We start from the raw sequence: 16,483 nt of genomic DNA, 5'->3' as shown, positions 1-16,483 counted from the left end.
AAAAAAAAAAAAAAATATATATATATATATATATATATATTTTTATCTTTATTTTAACCTGGGAAATCCCACCACTAGGGGTCTCCCTACATGTCCTGGCTGCTAGGTTTCGGACTCATGCTGCTGGCCTGGCATGAGTCCGAAATCTGACTGCAGCCGGGACACATGACCAGCTGCTCCCTGCCTGTCAATCAGACCGGAGCGAGCACTGTGCCCGCAGGCAGACATGGCCAGCAGGCCGGCTGGAGACAGGTGACAGAGCTATGGAAGAAGTTCTCACCTTCTCCCAGCCAGCCTGCAGCTTCTCCACTGCTTCCCCCTTGTTACGCCGAGCGCTCCGGGTCCCCGCTCCTCCCCGGAGCGCTCGCTACATCCTCGCAATTGCAGCGCCCCAGTCAGACCCGCTGACCGGGTGCGCTGCGATACCTCTCCCAGCCGGGATGCGATTCGCGATGCGGGAGGCGCCCGCTCGCGATGCGCATCCCGGCTCCCGTACCTGACTCGCTCTCCGTCGCTCTTGTCCCGGCGCGCGCGGCCCCGCTCCCTAGGGCGCGTGCGCGCCGGGTCTCTGCAATTTAAAGGGCCACTGCGCCACTGATTGGCGCAGTTAGCCTAATTAGTGTGTTCACCTGTGCACTCCCTATTTATACCTCACTTCCCCTGCACTCCCTCGCCGGATCTTGTTGCCATCGTGCCAGTGAAAGCGTTTCCTTGTGTGTTCCTAGCCTGTGTTCCAGACCTCCTGCCGTTGCCCCTGACTACGATCCTTGCTGCCTGCCCCGACCTTCTGCTACGTCCGACCTTGCTCTTGTCTACTCCCTTCTTCAGCAGTCAGAGAGGTTGAGCCGTTGCTGGTGGATACGACCTGGTTGCTACCGCCGCTGCAAGACCATCCCGCTTTGCGGCGGGCTCTGGTGAATACCAGTAGCAACTTAGAACCGGTCCACCAGCACGGTCCACGCCAATCCCTCTCTGGCACAGAGGATCCACCACCTGCCAGCCGAATCGTGACACCCCTGCTCCGGACACAAGCGGGAACCGGAGAAGTAGTCCCTCCCCCCCCAGCAGGCTTCCGTGACTGGGGCACGCCTACATCATCCTGCCGGTGTCCACCTCACACCGGCAGCTCACTGTGTGAGCAAGGACATAGGTAAGATACAGAGCTTTTTAAAGCTCTAACAAAATTTTTTAGAGCAGGGGGGTGTTCGGTTTAGTTAGGGTTAGGATAGTTTATTTAGTGATAGGTACTCGTTAAATCACTATATCTTGACCCCTATAAGTAGTTAACTTTTTGTCTACAGAGCTGTGTGATGGCAATTATTTTTGTACCATTTTATTGGTGCCACTTAAGTGTTGCTTTTTATTACATTTTTTTAATGGGATATAATTCTTGTATTCAGTATTTTTTTATTTATTATGAGGTGCTTTCATTTGTTATCTTCTGTTATCTATTTAAAATCTATTTTTACTCCTACCTTTCCCCATCCACCCACTTTTATACACTGACCTGCATTGATCAGTGGAATCGGCGATCTTCTAGTACAGCCTGCCTGAGACAGACTGTACAAGAAGATCTCCCCATGGCAGGCATGGGCTGCCATAGTAACTGATCGGCACTCACCTGACTGTATAGTCGGGGTGGTGACCAGACCTCTGACAGGTGCGACACCTGTCAATTTGCTCTTTGCATGCCGCTGTCTCTATTGATTGAGGCATGCAGAGGGGTAAACTGCTGGAATCAGACTATAGTCCTGCTGTAATATACATCCATTGCATATAGAGTGGGTCTCAATGACCTCCATAAAAAGCCGTACAGGTCATTAAGAGGTTAAATGTGGTATAGGTTATCTGGTATGCACTCCACCCTTGTATTCAAGTTGCAACAAAATCTGTGACTTTAAAAAAAGTTGTACATCATTAAAATGCATCATTAATACATAAAGCAAACCACACCCACTATTCTAAACAAAAAGTCATGAGCACGGTCCACAAATTGCGCATGGTGTTTAAAAAAACACATGAGCAATACCTATAGCCCTTGTCATCTGCTTGGTTTATGAACAGAATACTAGACCTGCAGCAAAGACTGACACGCAGGAAAAGAAAATAGGCATCAAGGGTGAACTGTATGCTAATGCTGGACTCTGTAATAATATTAATAATAATAATATCTCAGGAGCTAATGAATGTAGATGATTCCGGACTATTTGCAGGTTAGTTTAGGATTTCATGGGTGCAATATTCTCTCCACCCTTGTCTCTTTTCCAGGTATGGGTTTTGCAGTACAAGTGTGGTTGGTAATGGTGAGTCGCTGTTAGGGGAGAGGAGGGAAGTAGCAGTAGAGAGTGCCAGGCTGCACACAGTAGTCCCAGTGTTTGCTCTGGTTAAACCTTTTTTATCTTGCCTTCATAAACACAGGCCTCATTATGATATAAAACACATTTAGCTGTCACGCTCGGCCCTTGATTTATGATGCGGAGGTGTCCCTGAGTGGCTGACGGCTCGAGCTGCTTATTTTGGCAGGTGAGCTCATTCAAGTTCCCGACAAACCCAAGGAACGTCTCACACCCGCGACAAAAGGTTAATGATTTTATTTTTGTGTAAATGATGTCTCCAGTTTTGCACTGGCTTCATTTATGATTTAAAAAAAATGAGTTTTATTTGCTGGAGAATTTGCTGAAAGACTAAGATCTACTCTATTCACACGGCAGAATTTCCGCTTGCAGAATTCAGCTTAAGGAATTCCTCCTCAAATGAAAGCCCAATGCACTTCTATAGGAGTCCACACTCCCATTTACACTTCTGCAGACTTTCCACTTGGATTCCACATCAATTCCGCATATAATCCACACAAGCGGAAGGGGAATTTGGACGGATGAGCGGAAATTCTGCCGTGTGAATAGACCCTAAGGGTACGTTCACAAGGGTGGATTACTTGCGGAATTTCTGTAGGGGATTTTGCTACCATTGACTTCAATGGGTCAGCAAAAAATCTGCAATAGAGGCAGATTTTCCTTCGGACCCATTGAAGTCAATGGTAGCAAAATCCGCTGCGAAAATTCCGCAATCTGCCCATGTGAACGTACCCTTAGGGTCTATTCACACGGCAGAATTTCTGCTTGCGGAATTTCACCTCTAATAAAGCCTTTAGACTTCTATGGGATTCCACACTCCCATTCATACTTCTGAATTTCCGCTTGCGGAATTCCGCAAGCGGAAATTCAGAAGTGTGGATGGGAGTGCGGAATCCCATAGAAGTCTACAGGCTTTAATTTGGGGCTGAATTCCGCATGCGGAAATTCTGCCATTTGAATAGACCCCTAAGGCTAGGTGAACACTACGGAACCTCCGGGCAGAAAATTTCCGCCCGGAGATTCAGAGTGCCGCTAGCGCCGACTGAATCAGTCAGCGCTAGGACTGTGCAGACACTACAGTCTCCAATAGACTGCAATGTTTTCCGCGAGTATTTAAGCCTGAAGAATAAGCAACGCCATACTTCAGGCAGAAATTTTCAAGCGGATTTTCCATTCACAAATTCTGCTTCACAAATTCCGAAGTGTGAATTTGTGAACAGAAACCCATTCACTATACTATGCATTTTAGTAAGCCGAATTTTTGCCTGCAAATTCAAAGCGGAATTGCAGGCAGAAATTCCATAGCCTAAGATAAGAATCTGCTGCAAGAAAAGATCTTTCAGAAGAGGACTAGCTGAAAGACAGGGATCTATATCATGATAATGACCTACAGCAAGATTAGGATCTCATGCACAATAAGGATCTACTGCAAGTCAAGGACCTGCTGCATAAAGAGAGTCTGGTGTACAAAGAGGATATGTTGAAAGGCAGGGATCTGCTATACGTAGGACCCATGCACATTGAGATGCTAAATTTCCAAAGCAGGGCTGCACTGCTCAGAGTTGGCGCATATTTCACACAGAGTTTTATAGTTGTGGAAAATCAAAGTCCCATTGACTTATAGACTTTTCTGGGCAGATTCTGCTGGAAAAAAAAAACGTGCAGCAGAATTCCATTGAGGAACAGCTGAAGAAGAAGAACATGAAGTATATATCACCTGAAAAATCTACTAAGTCGTGCCTACTGCAGTGGCTCTGGCATGCCTTATTATGGAAAATACCTATTAAAAAAGCAATCGATCCAATTACCATAGCTACCATGTGCTCAACAATAGAAGATAACACCAAAATAAAGTCACACACAAAAAATTAGTAAAGTGAAATATAAAATTTTACTCTCCTTTTTGCAGAGTCCGGAGGTGGACAGGATATGCCTAAATTTAATCTAGGGGAAACACTCTAACCTAGGTATATATGTAGCAAAAGCAGACTAGGAAAGATGCTGCTCTGGCCTTAGCCAGACTAGAACTGACTGGTTTGGATCCAGCCCCCAAGGGATAAAGGGTTACAATAGGGACTCTTCCCACAGCCTTTATGAAAACTTCTGCTTAGGATCTGGCTGGGGAACATGTCATTTGACCAATGAATTACTTATCTGAAACAAAATGCAAATGTTTAACTTTTAAACAATTGTGAGTCCTTGATGTTTGCTGACATGGCAATGTGTAATACACAAAACAGTTATTAAGTCAACTCACAGTACCTTTACACAGATTTAGGCAGTTAGCAGAGGGCTCTTTCACACCACAACTTCTAATAGACAGTGGCTGAGACACAGGTAATGAGACACTGTATGGGTTTCCAGCACTTCACACTTTGTATCACTGGGCCACAATGAGGTAACCACAGGATATATTTATTTTCTGATGAAGAACACAGGCTGTGCAACTGGTCCATAGTTTAGGAAGCATACAACATTGATGATAATGGTAGTAGTCTTAACCCAATGTCTCACGGAGCTAAACGATATACCAGTCGCCCTCCCGGTGTGCAAGTCCCCTCTGATCTCCAACTATTCCTCAGCACCACTTTCCTCCGCCACGCTGTGACTTCAATTCTGCAAGGAGAACACAGATAGAGCCAAACCAAATAATAAAAACATGTAGGATATGCACCACATAGTGCAGAGTGCCCCACAACCAAACTGGAAAACCATCAACCATTGCGCCCACCTCATGTTTTTTTTATCATAAACAAAAAATACAGGCCATCGTCTATCTCTTACTCCCTACAATGGCCTGGGCATGCTCCTGATGAGGTGGCGGCTGGTCTCCTGAGGGATGTCCTCCCAGACCTGGACTAAAGCATCTGCCAAATCCTGGACAGTCTGTGGTGCAACGTGGCGTTGGTGGATGGAGCGAGACATTATGTCCCAGATGTGCTCAATCGGATTCAGGTCTGGGGAACGGGCGGGCCAGTCCATAACATCAATGCCTTCCTCTTGCAGGAACTGCTGACACACTCCAGCCACATGAGGTCTAGCATTGTCTTGCATTAGGAGGAACCCATGGCCATCCACACCAGCATATGGTCTCACAAGGGGTCTGAGGATCTCCACTCGGTACCTAATGGCAGTCAGGCTACCTCTGGCAAGCACATGGAGGGCTTTGTAGCCCCCAAAGAAATGCCACCCCACACCATAACTGACCCACCGTCAAACCAGTCATGCACAAAGTGGCAGAGAAAAACGTAAAAAAAAATATATGCAATGCTCAATGTGCGTCCAGCAAACCTTTATTTTCTTGGCATCACATCTTTAATGGGTAGTAGATTCAACAGTTGTGTTGGGACACCACACTGAGACAAGGAACAGCCAATGGAGGAATGTGGACAATGCTGGCAGCCTTGTAGTTGGTGAAGTTGGGCCAGATGAGTCCATCATGTGAGGTGCCACAATCTTTTGGGCCACCCAAATGTGCTGCTTATTTTTATAAATAAGAAGTGTCTGGTGTTAACAATGGGACCATAATATAGTTGGGTAGTTATTTCCTGTGCTCCACAATGGAACCAACCATAGCAACACCTACTTTATTGCAATGACATTGCCAACTGTTTTACCCTCAATGCAGGAACTTACTTTGTTTTCAACCTGAACTATTGCCTAAGCGAGGAGCCATTCTGTTAAGGGCCAGAGCAGGAAGCCCCTAGAAACAGCTGATCAACTGACAACTGTCTTGGCTGCAATATAGGAAGGATGTCATGTTGAGATGTGATATTTTCATTGTTTAATTAAAGAAAAGCTTAAAGATAAGGTAAACTTCTGTAAATGTCAAGGTAGATGTCAAGGAATAAAAGATGAACTCTGGGCCTACAGCAACTTCCATCCAAACTCCATCTTGCTCTCTGTATAGGGTGGTATTGGTGCATGGTACCTCTAGGTTTTCAGAGGGTTGATGATGACATTTCTGGATTTCACCTGAGCTCCTTTTTAAAACCACCTGTCATTAGAAAACTACTGTTACTTTAGAATGCAAGCTCTTCTGAACAGCACCCCTTACTGTGTGTGATGTAATCACAGGCAGAAGCCTCATTTTCCTATAGTCTCCTAATCCTGAGACATGGTACTTGGCACCACTACTTGACATGACGTTGGTATAAAAAGTTGGTCTTAGGGAGAGGAGTACTCCATCTTGTTTTTTCCTCCTCGTCCCCCTCCAGTCCAAGATCAGTCCTGTGGGTCCCATCCAGCGCCTGATTCATTACTGCGAGACTAAAGTGATAATAAAATATCCTGATGACATCAGTTTGGGCTCAGTCTGGGAAGTGCGCTATGAGCCTGGGGATTTGCGGCTGTACGTTGATGAATTTGCACATCAGCGGCTCACACGGCCGATAATTCTCCCATGCTGGGAACGTGCAGTTTGGCAGAATTTACTGGTGCAGTGGGAACAGTTTATTTGGATCAGCTCAGGCTGATGAGGAGCGTTATTACCAGGAGTGATGGGCAGAACATTCATCAACAGCCCCGTCTGGAATGTATTATCCCAAACCTACTGCTCTATTGGGGGAATTAACTGCAATTGTAGCTGAGATTAGAAGCTTCTCTATAAACTCCAGGGTCACGTCCCCAACACCTCAGAGAGGAGGAGGGGGAGTTCACTTAAACAAATTCTCTCTCTCTTTATATCGAAGACTAACCAGATGAAAAAAGCCTCCATAAGCCTGATACAAGACTGAGTATCTTATATGGGAGGAAGATAAATTCTCTGGTTTACACTATGTCTGCTCTTTAACTGCCCCTTCTAAGATCCACATCATTCATAACTGTTCCTTTGAGTGTAACTGAGCCCTGCACCCCAATATCTACTGGGCTCCATATTTGTTCCTGTTGCTTAAGGAACATTAACATAACTGAAACGTTGCAAGTAAAATAAATAATGGGACACTTTAATAATCAACTTCTTATTTGTGAATTTGCTACAGTGGACCCCTGAACCAGTGAGGTGTGCACCCCTACAATCGCTTGCCTCATAGTCTGGATGCCTCTCAGGATGTACATGTACATCCTGGTGTGCTAAGTACCAGGCAGCTAGGGGTTAAGTATGCCAAATGTGTATTATCATGTCTTTTAATACTTAAAGGGGTACTCCCCTGCCCCAGCATTCAGAACATTTTGTTCCGAATGCTGGGTGTGGACTGCAGGGGTCGAGACATCACAGCCACGCCCCTCGTGATGTCACGCTTCGCCCCCTCAATGCAAGTCTATGCAGTGAGGGGGCGTGACATCCTGAGGGGCATGGCCGTGACATCACGGCCCCCGCAACCAACACCATGCATTCGGAACAAAATGTTCCAAACACTGGGGCAGTGGAGTACCCCTTTAAGTAAAAAAATTTAAAAAGAAAAACAAGATCCGGAAAGACGAAACAAAATAACATAAAGGCATTTTAAAGACAGGATTGTAAGAGAATCAATATGACAAGTCCAATATACACTTCAATGAATAAAGAGATCAATAAATTCTAGTCATTGGTCCAGATTTATCAATCAGCCAATTCTGTGAGGACAGAAATAGTCTGGTTTTCCAACAGTAACCAAACATAGCTTCTCGGCCTTTTGGCTAAGATCAAGTGTAGTATCTGTTCTTATCAGTTTCATGCCGGCGGCAGGCGACGCTGGTGTGGAGCTTGTAGGAATAGGTAGGTAGGGGGCAGGTGTACCGAGGCGTTCCGGGGCTGGTTCTGAGGAATCAGCTCGATGGCTGCCCCAATGTGACCTGTTTCCTCCGGGTCTCGCCATGAGGCTGAGAGGGTCTAGAGCCGAGGTACTTTAGTGCCTCGGGGAGTGGTGACCCCGAGGTGCCGAAACTCACTGGGAGTACTGGCTCACTGAGTGGAAGCACTCTTCACCTTGTGGGACTCACCTCTTGATTCCCGGCCTTCTGGCTAAAATCAGAGAAATTTTTATAGATCCGGCCGGATGTCCGGGCAGTATATCTGCACACATTCACTTATTTATTTATTTTTGTCACTGTGTCACTTTTTGTGTGTTGTGTGTTCACAGGATTGTTAGGATGTGGTAGCCCTTCTGGGTGTCCCTCCTAGTGGTCTAGGGGAGGTGTGTGTTGCCATCAGGTTCCTCACCTCCCTGCAAAAACCCTGGGTACTCCTGTAGACCGACCGTTTACGGCTCTGTAGGCAGATACCTTGGCTAACGCCAAGGGGGATGCCTGGAGCATTTGTGGTCCCTTAGTAGCTTTGGCAAAAAGGGGCATCGAACCTGGAACCTCGCAGGTACCTTTTGGTCCGGAGGCAAAGGGTAAGGTTTGTTGGGGGGCCTCTTTCCTGTCGGAGAAGAGCTTGCGATAGACTGCATCCTCTGTGCACATTTTTTTAGTTTAACACGTTTGCACTTTTTCTTGCACTTTGGGTGATTCGAGAGCACGTTCCTCGGCTCTTAGATAAGAACCAATCATAGCTTATTTCATATTTAACAAGCTCTAGTAAAATGAAAGCTGAGCTGTGATTGGTTGTTGTAGGCAAAACTAGGCCAATGTTTCAACTAAAGAAAATGACAAAAATGGTAAGAAAATTAAGAACTTCTCTCTAGGGCTTTAAACAAACCTATATATTTTTGTCCATGTAGGAAAACAATCTTTTCTATAATAAAAGAGAAAGAAGTATGTTTGCCTACATTTAGGAGGGAATATATCAGGCATTTTACACTTCTTTTGCTTTTGGTGAGTAAAAAAGTTGCAAGCATTTTACACTTCAATGGTTTTGCGACTTTTTGTAAGACCCTTTTTGTCCTGAAGTGATTTTTGCAGAACTTGCTTACTTGAACGATTTTGCCCCTTGACTTTGCAGTGAATTTTTCATGTATGAGAAGCATTAGATCAAGGTGCATGCTGTGGATGTGCAAGGTGCATGCAGTTTTCTTTTGATTTGAATTCACTTTTCTCCAAATGTTGCACATTTTTGTCGCAGAGTGCTCCAAATGTCGCAAACCAATAACAGAAATTTTTTCACCTAAAAAACTTGCTTACAACATCTTCACAGAAGCAAAAATCCTACATATGTGCACTTGCACCAAATTTATCATAATGTGCAACATTTTGATAAATTTAGCCCATGTACACATCGCTTCAGCATTGTAAATACAAATATACAGTAGCATAACTATAGAGGTCGCAACGGTTGCTATGGCGATGGGGCCCCATAGCCAGAGGGGCCCCTGCCACTACACTGCACTATGTGCTTTTGCAGCAGGTCAGGAACTCGAGCGCTACCCAAGGTCCCCGGCCCTTTGCTCCCAGCACATTTAAAAAAAATTATTATTATTACCTTTATGAAGGGCATGGGCCCTTTGAAGATCAGAGAAGGTCGGACAGGCCAGGGGCTGATGGGAGTAGACGTGCACCGCGCAGGCACACACTTATGTTTGCTCCAATCACCTGACCTACCTGTTTCTCCTTCCCTGTGCGATCCCCAGCAGAGGCCCGTGCAGCAGCAGTGGGAGGAGTAGCCACCTCCGCAGCCTCACACCGCATCACCGATTTCCAGTAGGATGAGTGTACTGATTGGGGGGGCTAAGGAGACCAAGGATGGGGTGCGGGCGAGTAGCATGTGTGTATTGGGGCTGCTGGGGGGCACTGAGGAGACCAATGATGGGGTTCAGGGGGGTCCTGAGGAGGCCAAGGATGGGGTGCAGGGGGGCTGAGGAGACCAAGGATAGGGTGCAGGGAGGGGGCTGGGGAGCTTAGGAGACCAAGGATGGGGTGCAGGGGGGGGGGAGCTGAGGAGACCAATGATGGGGTTCAGGGGGGTCCTGAGGAGACCAAGGATGGGGTGCAGGGGGGCTGAGGAGACCAAGGATAGGGTGCAGGGAGGGGGCTGGGGGGCTTAGGAGACCAAGGATGGGGTACAGGGGGAAAGCTGAGGAGATCAGGGATGGGGTACAGGGAGGGGCTAGGGGGGCTGAGGAAACAAAGGATGGGCAGAGGGTTGATGAGGAATCCGAGGATAAGGGGGAGGGGTTATATCTATGCATACACCAGTCTTATACATATACTGTACACCAATGTGGAGGGGTGGGGGGCCAGATGGTGATTGGCAGCAAAGAGCTAAAATACATCACTGAAAATTGGTTTAGATTGGGGTTCAATCTGCAGCTTTCCAGCTGTTGCACAACTGCAACTCCTATCATGTTCTGACAACCTTCTGGAGGAGGACATTGGGGTCTGGGCAGTAAGGCAGAGGAGCCTGAAGAGGACTAAGGGGTCTGAGGAGTGGTGGCAGAGGAGCACAGAGAGAACTTAGGGGTCTGAGGAGGGGGCAGAGGAGCAGGGAGAGAACTTAGGGGTCAGAGGAGGGGGCAGAGAAGCATGGAGAGAAGTTAGTGGTCGGGGAGGTTAAACAGAGGAGTCTGGAGGAGGACACAGGGGTCCTGGGGAGGACAGTGCAAGGGTGGGATTCTGCTAAAGAACAAACAGTGTTTGACAATATAATTATGAGTACAGTGTGTGAGGCCAGACGAAGCACGTAACCGGGATAGGAGGTCGGGATAGGAGGACGGGATAGGAGGACGGGATAGGAGGACGGGATAGGAGGTCGGGATAGGAGGTCGGGATAGGAGGTCGGGATAGGAGGTCGGGATAGGAGGTCACGATAGGAGGACGGGATAGGAAGACGGGATAGGAGGATGGGATAGGAGGTCGGGATAGGAGGTCGGGATAGGAGGTCGCGATAGGAGGTCGGGATAGGAGGTTGGGATAGGAGGTCAGGATAGGAGGTCGAGATAGGAGCAGGGGATATGAGGATGGGATAGGAGGTCAGGATAGAAGGTCGAGATAGGAGGTTGGGATAGATGGATTGGATAGGAGGACGGGATAGGAGGTAGGGATTGGAAGTCGGGAGAGGAGGTCTAGATAGGAGGTCTGGATAGGAGGTCGGGTTAGGAGGTCGAGATAAGGATAGGAGGACGGGATAGGAGGTAGGGATAGGAGGTCGAGATAGGATGACGGGAAAGGAGGACAGGATAGGAGGACGGGATAGGAGGACGGGATAGGAGATCGGGATAGGAGGTCGAGATAGGAGGAAGGGATAGGAGGACAGGATAGGAGGACGGGATAGGAGGACGGGATAGGAGGTCGGGATAGGAGGACGGGATAGGAGGTCGAGATAGGAGGACGGGATAGGAGGTCAAGATTGGAGGTCGAGATAGGAGGTCAAAATAGGAGGACGGGAAAGGAGGACGGGATAGGAGATCAGGATAGGAGGTTGAGATAGGAGGACGGGATGGGAGGACGGGATAGGAGGACGGGATAGGAGGTCGAGATAGGAGGTCGAGATAGGAGGATGAGATAGGAGGCCGGGATAGGATGGGAAAGGAGGACGAGATAGGAGGACGGGATAGTAGGACAGGATAGGAGGTTGGGATAGGAGGTCGGGATAGGAGGTCGAGATAGTTGGTTGGGATATGACAACAATATATGAGGACGGGATATGAAGTTAAAAGCTTCTTCCTTTGTTTATTTTCCTCCCCAACAAGGATTAGGAAGGAAAAACCAGGCAACGCCGGGTACTCAGCTAGTTTTATTCATAAATAACATGGCTGTATCTGTGAACATAGACATACTTTCCAGTGTTTGTACACAATCACAAAACACTGCAATCAGACTGCACATGACCAAAACACAAATGTCTGTATCACTGCACAATCAGAATTGTGATGTGGTAAAGAGGCGGAGGATCGCATCATGCAGTGGTCTTACACTTTAGGCTCTGGGTAAAAGAAACATAAAAGTTTTTGCCCTTTTTTCTTATTATTGCATATTTGTCTGTTTGAAGTTTAAGGGTAGGGTCACGCGTAACGGATCCGCAGCGTATTTTACATTGTAGATCCGCCTGCGATTTACAGAGTCCACTCAGATATCGCAGAGCAGCCGCTGCGAGCAGGCCAGGGGCGGGGTGAAGCAGGGGAATGGGGGGTGTCAACAGCTGAAGACACAAAATGGGTCGGGTCACCGTCATATCCGCAGCGTAAAATACGCTGCAGATCCGTTAAGTGTGACTGTGCCCTAAATGTGCAAAGCGGTAACGTTTTCACATTGCATCATATTTCATTAAAAAGTACCTGTCATCAAATAAACTTTTCTAAACTAACTCAGGCTATGTTCCCTAACTACTGCTAAAACCCCTCCAGCCCATAAAAAAAAGTCAGAGCTTTAAAAAGCTCTGTATCATACCTTTATTCTTGCTCACAGCAAGAATCTCCCAGCCGGAGAAAGTGGGCATTTACCAAGAGGCATGACATCACTGAAGCCTGCTGGGGGATCACTTCTGTCCTCACATGGTTGCAGTGCTGTGATGAATAGAAGACCTCGGGCTCTGTGCAACTTTCAGTCTGTGCAGACTTCTGAGAGAATCTGCGGAGCTTTCACTTTCTGTGCAGCTGTCAATCAAGCTCAGTACAGAGAAACACTTCCTGAGTTTGGTCTCCTGCCAGGCTGAGAGGAGACCAAACTCACTGTATTAATTGTGGCAGGGAACAGAACAGAGCCACCTAGTGGCCATTTTTCTATTACATTGTAAACATATTTATGTTGATAATTTTAAAAGCAAGTGAATGGGAAGGTGTCTGCTAATAAAAGTTGGACCTTATCTTGTCCTAGACAGAGTTTTATCTGGCTTTTGCCATAGCCACATGACTTGTCCTTCAGTCCTGTTTATCCTAAAGATATTAAAGTTTAGTGAGACTATGTACTGCTAAAGTCAGGCATACCTACTACATATTGACTACAAGTTGTCTGCTAAAGAATCACTGTTCTTAGTACTAGTTTAAAGGGTTTATCCTACAGAAGGTACCTTAGGCCATTGCACAGTATATCAACAAAAAATTACTTAACTCCAACGTTCCTGCGGTGTCTCTGGTGAATCTCTCCGGTCCCCGGCCGTGATCCTCTTTATGTCAGAAATCGTGATGTCTGGGCCAAGAGTGTCATATTGTCCCTCAGCCAATTACTGGTTGAGGCAGAACATGTGATTGGCTGAGGGGCAGTATGACACTTTGGGCCCCATTGTCATTTAAGGCCCAGGTGGCATGATTTCTGAGGTGGCAAACTGTAACATTTGTACCTTACCCAGGTCCAGCACCATCTTGCTCCCGGTGTGCCCGGTGCCCGGTGGCTTCCTTGGTTGTCCTGACAATGACCCTGTACCTCGCAGGGATATTCATCAGTGAGTAAAGCGCTGGCTGGTCAGTCAGGAGGTTGGAGTTCGGAGCCAATCAACTGTGGCTCTGGCACTCACACCTCCTGACAATGGCACATTTAAACCTGCTCTATGGACTCATTGATGCCCTCGATGTTAATCCTGTCACATGCGTTCCTGTACTCTGAGCTTTGCTATTGCTGTAACCTGACCATTGTCTGATCATTCTTCTGTCTGTTGAGTTTGTACTATGTTGCTGTCTAGATTTGAGCCATTACCTGTTTTCTGGTGTTGCATTTTCTTTTTGCACCACGTTACGCTCTAGGTTTGACCCATAGCTTGCCCTGCCTTTGTCTACCTTTGTGATTTTGTATCTTATGTGGCGGTGGGTTACTGACCTGGTGTGTATGACTATTCTGACTACTCTGCCCCTGTACATACTCCAGTGTACATACCCCAGTTGGGGGCAGATCAGGGGTTTGAAAAGGAAAAGGGTTTGGGGCAAGCTGCATGTTTTCCTACCCAGGATGTGGCATAGACATCGCTCAGTTTCTCTATTTACTAATGAAGATTATGTGGAACCCCTAGAGGATGCAGGGCGTACAGGTACGCCCTGGGTGCCTGGAACTTAGCGCACAGGACGTACATGTAATGGGTTAAAGGGGTATTGCAGTTCAAAAAATGCACATTTAAATGTAATCTAAAGACTATTCCACCCCCCCCATGACATATAAATTACTCATATAGTGTTATCACTGATTGTACTTGCTCCAGCGTGCTTTTGCGTGATTTCCTCAACCATAATTTGTGTAGTTCTTTCATTGTCAGTGTGGTTTTGTCTCCAGATCATCATCCTCTGCTGTCAAAAGAGGCTTGCCTGAATCTTGTCCCTGAATGCAATCCCCACCCCCTAAGTGATGTCATCACCTCTGACCAGCCTCTACAGCCTACATCACCATCTCACTGTCATTTACACATATATACATATATAACTTTTATTGGACATTTTGGGAAGAATGAGGTGTATTTACAATGTCTATGCGGAACAATGCCACAGGCAGAGCAGCAGACAGGCAATGAGTGCAACAGGTGCTGCAACTCTACTGACTGTGTGATAGTCTGCTGAGTGTTTTGGGGGTGCGGAATAGGCAGGGTAGGAGGACTTGTTGAGGAAAAGCAATTAGTTTTGGGAATTGTCGTACTGAGCAACTGCTCAACCAGGAAGTACAGGACTAATACTCCTAAACCAGATTTTTTCAGAACTAGAGCAGACAGTGGAGCAATGCTATATGCTTATACAGCATTTTTTTTCACCTGCTGTTGGAGTACCCCATTATTGGTATCCGCTTCAGTTGACGATATATATATCACCCATTCACGTGGAACTGAATCTTCCTGCTACACTTTTACAATAACTGTCTGCACCAAATCATCTCACAACCAAATTTGTGATTGGATCTAAGCCTTTCACGTCACAGAGCGGAGATGAATATTACACAGTTGTGAATGATTGACAGCTCCCGATCCCGTAAACATTATTGAGAGCAACAAATAACATCCTTAGCCCTTGTTCCCAGGAAGCAACTGCCAGCATAGTGGCTGTTTTGTTCCTGGGCTGCGCATAGCCGCGGCTTCACCTCTGCTTCTCCCCTCTTTACATAACCTGACCTCACAAGCAAATTACATCTGTATTTTTTTTTTGTCCTCATGTGTTTTCAGCACTGACACCAGCACAGGGTGGCTTCCCGTGAACTCGCCGTCAGCTGGTTCCTATTACCCAGCGTCCAATGAAACCCAGAAGTAACAGAGTCGGCAGTGTGTTCACCATGGAGGTTTCTAGATCTCGCCCATGTGGTTTAATTTAGTTATCAGCCGCCCATTCCTCCCATAGCATAAACCACATTCCATACCTCACCTCTAAGGCTGATTGTGATGGACACGTGAAGACGTGAACACTTACACGGGGGGTTATTACTTATATCAGGTTCATCTGTCCCCCGAGAACAATAAATAACCCCGTGATTGTATAATAAAACTTTCTAATAGACTTCTCACAGTTGAGAGTTTGCTACAACTGTATCCAATCTAGACAATCCACTTGAGCTAAAGCGTCTGGACTCCAGACTGATACATTTTACCTGCATTTATACATTGCAATAAACTATCAGGATAGGAGCCAGATTTGTACAGCTAATACTTAGCTTATAGAATATTGTCTTAACAAACCCTCAGCTTTAAAGGGGTACTCCTCACCTACACATCTTATCCCCTATCCAGAGGATACGGGAGAAGATGTCTGACCATGGGGGTCCTGCAGCTGGGACCCCTGCGATCTCTGTGAAGCACCCGGAGTTTCTTTAGAACGCTCGATGCGGGCAGTGGGGGTCATGACATCACGACCACGCCCCTTGTGGTGTAACTCCACGCCCCCTCAATGCAAGTCTATTGTAGGGGGTGTGGTGCCCACCATGCCCCCTCCCATAGAATTGCATTAAGGGGGCATGGTGTGATGTCACGACCCCCGCCGCCCACTCCAAGTGTTCGGAACAACCCTTTAAGAAGCATTAGGTCAAGCAGGTTTTGGACGTTTAGCACACAGCAGTGTTTGGAGGCCCCATAGAGAAAGAATAAAGTGCTGTAAACACACACACATTCACACAGTGTGTATGCTAACCAATCAGCTTGATATCTCCTATCTGGGACAGTGGAAGGGTTAATGTTACATACCTAAGGTCCAATGGATTACTCCCCTCTCCAGGCTCCAGCTTGTCCTGGCTATAAGTTGATCATTGAGATGACTACAGAGAGGAGATGGATGGTACTGTGTGGCTGTATAGCTTCACAGTTCCCTTCAAGTGGTACTCTGGTGAAAAAAAACTATTTTTTTTTTAAGTCAACCGGTGCCAGAAAGATAAACAGA

General features: G+C 46.7%; 1 pseudogene; it reads left to right on the top strand.

Annotated features, from left to right (window-relative positions):
* The first annotated feature begins 7,953 nt into the window (after positions 1-7,953).
* On the top strand, positions 7,954-8,134 carry LOC130277857 (U2 spliceosomal RNA; annotated as a pseudogene).
* The last annotated feature ends 8,349 nt before the right edge of the window (positions 8,135-16,483 follow it).

Source organism: Hyla sarda, chromosome 6 (genome assembly GCF_029499605.1).
Source record: "Hyla sarda isolate aHylSar1 chromosome 6, aHylSar1.hap1, whole genome shotgun sequence".
Lineage (NCBI taxonomy): Eukaryota > Metazoa > Chordata > Amphibia > Anura > Hylidae > Hyla > Hyla sarda.
The sequence above is the reverse complement of the archived record's forward strand: the minus strand, read 5'-3'. Positions and strand labels throughout refer to the sequence as shown.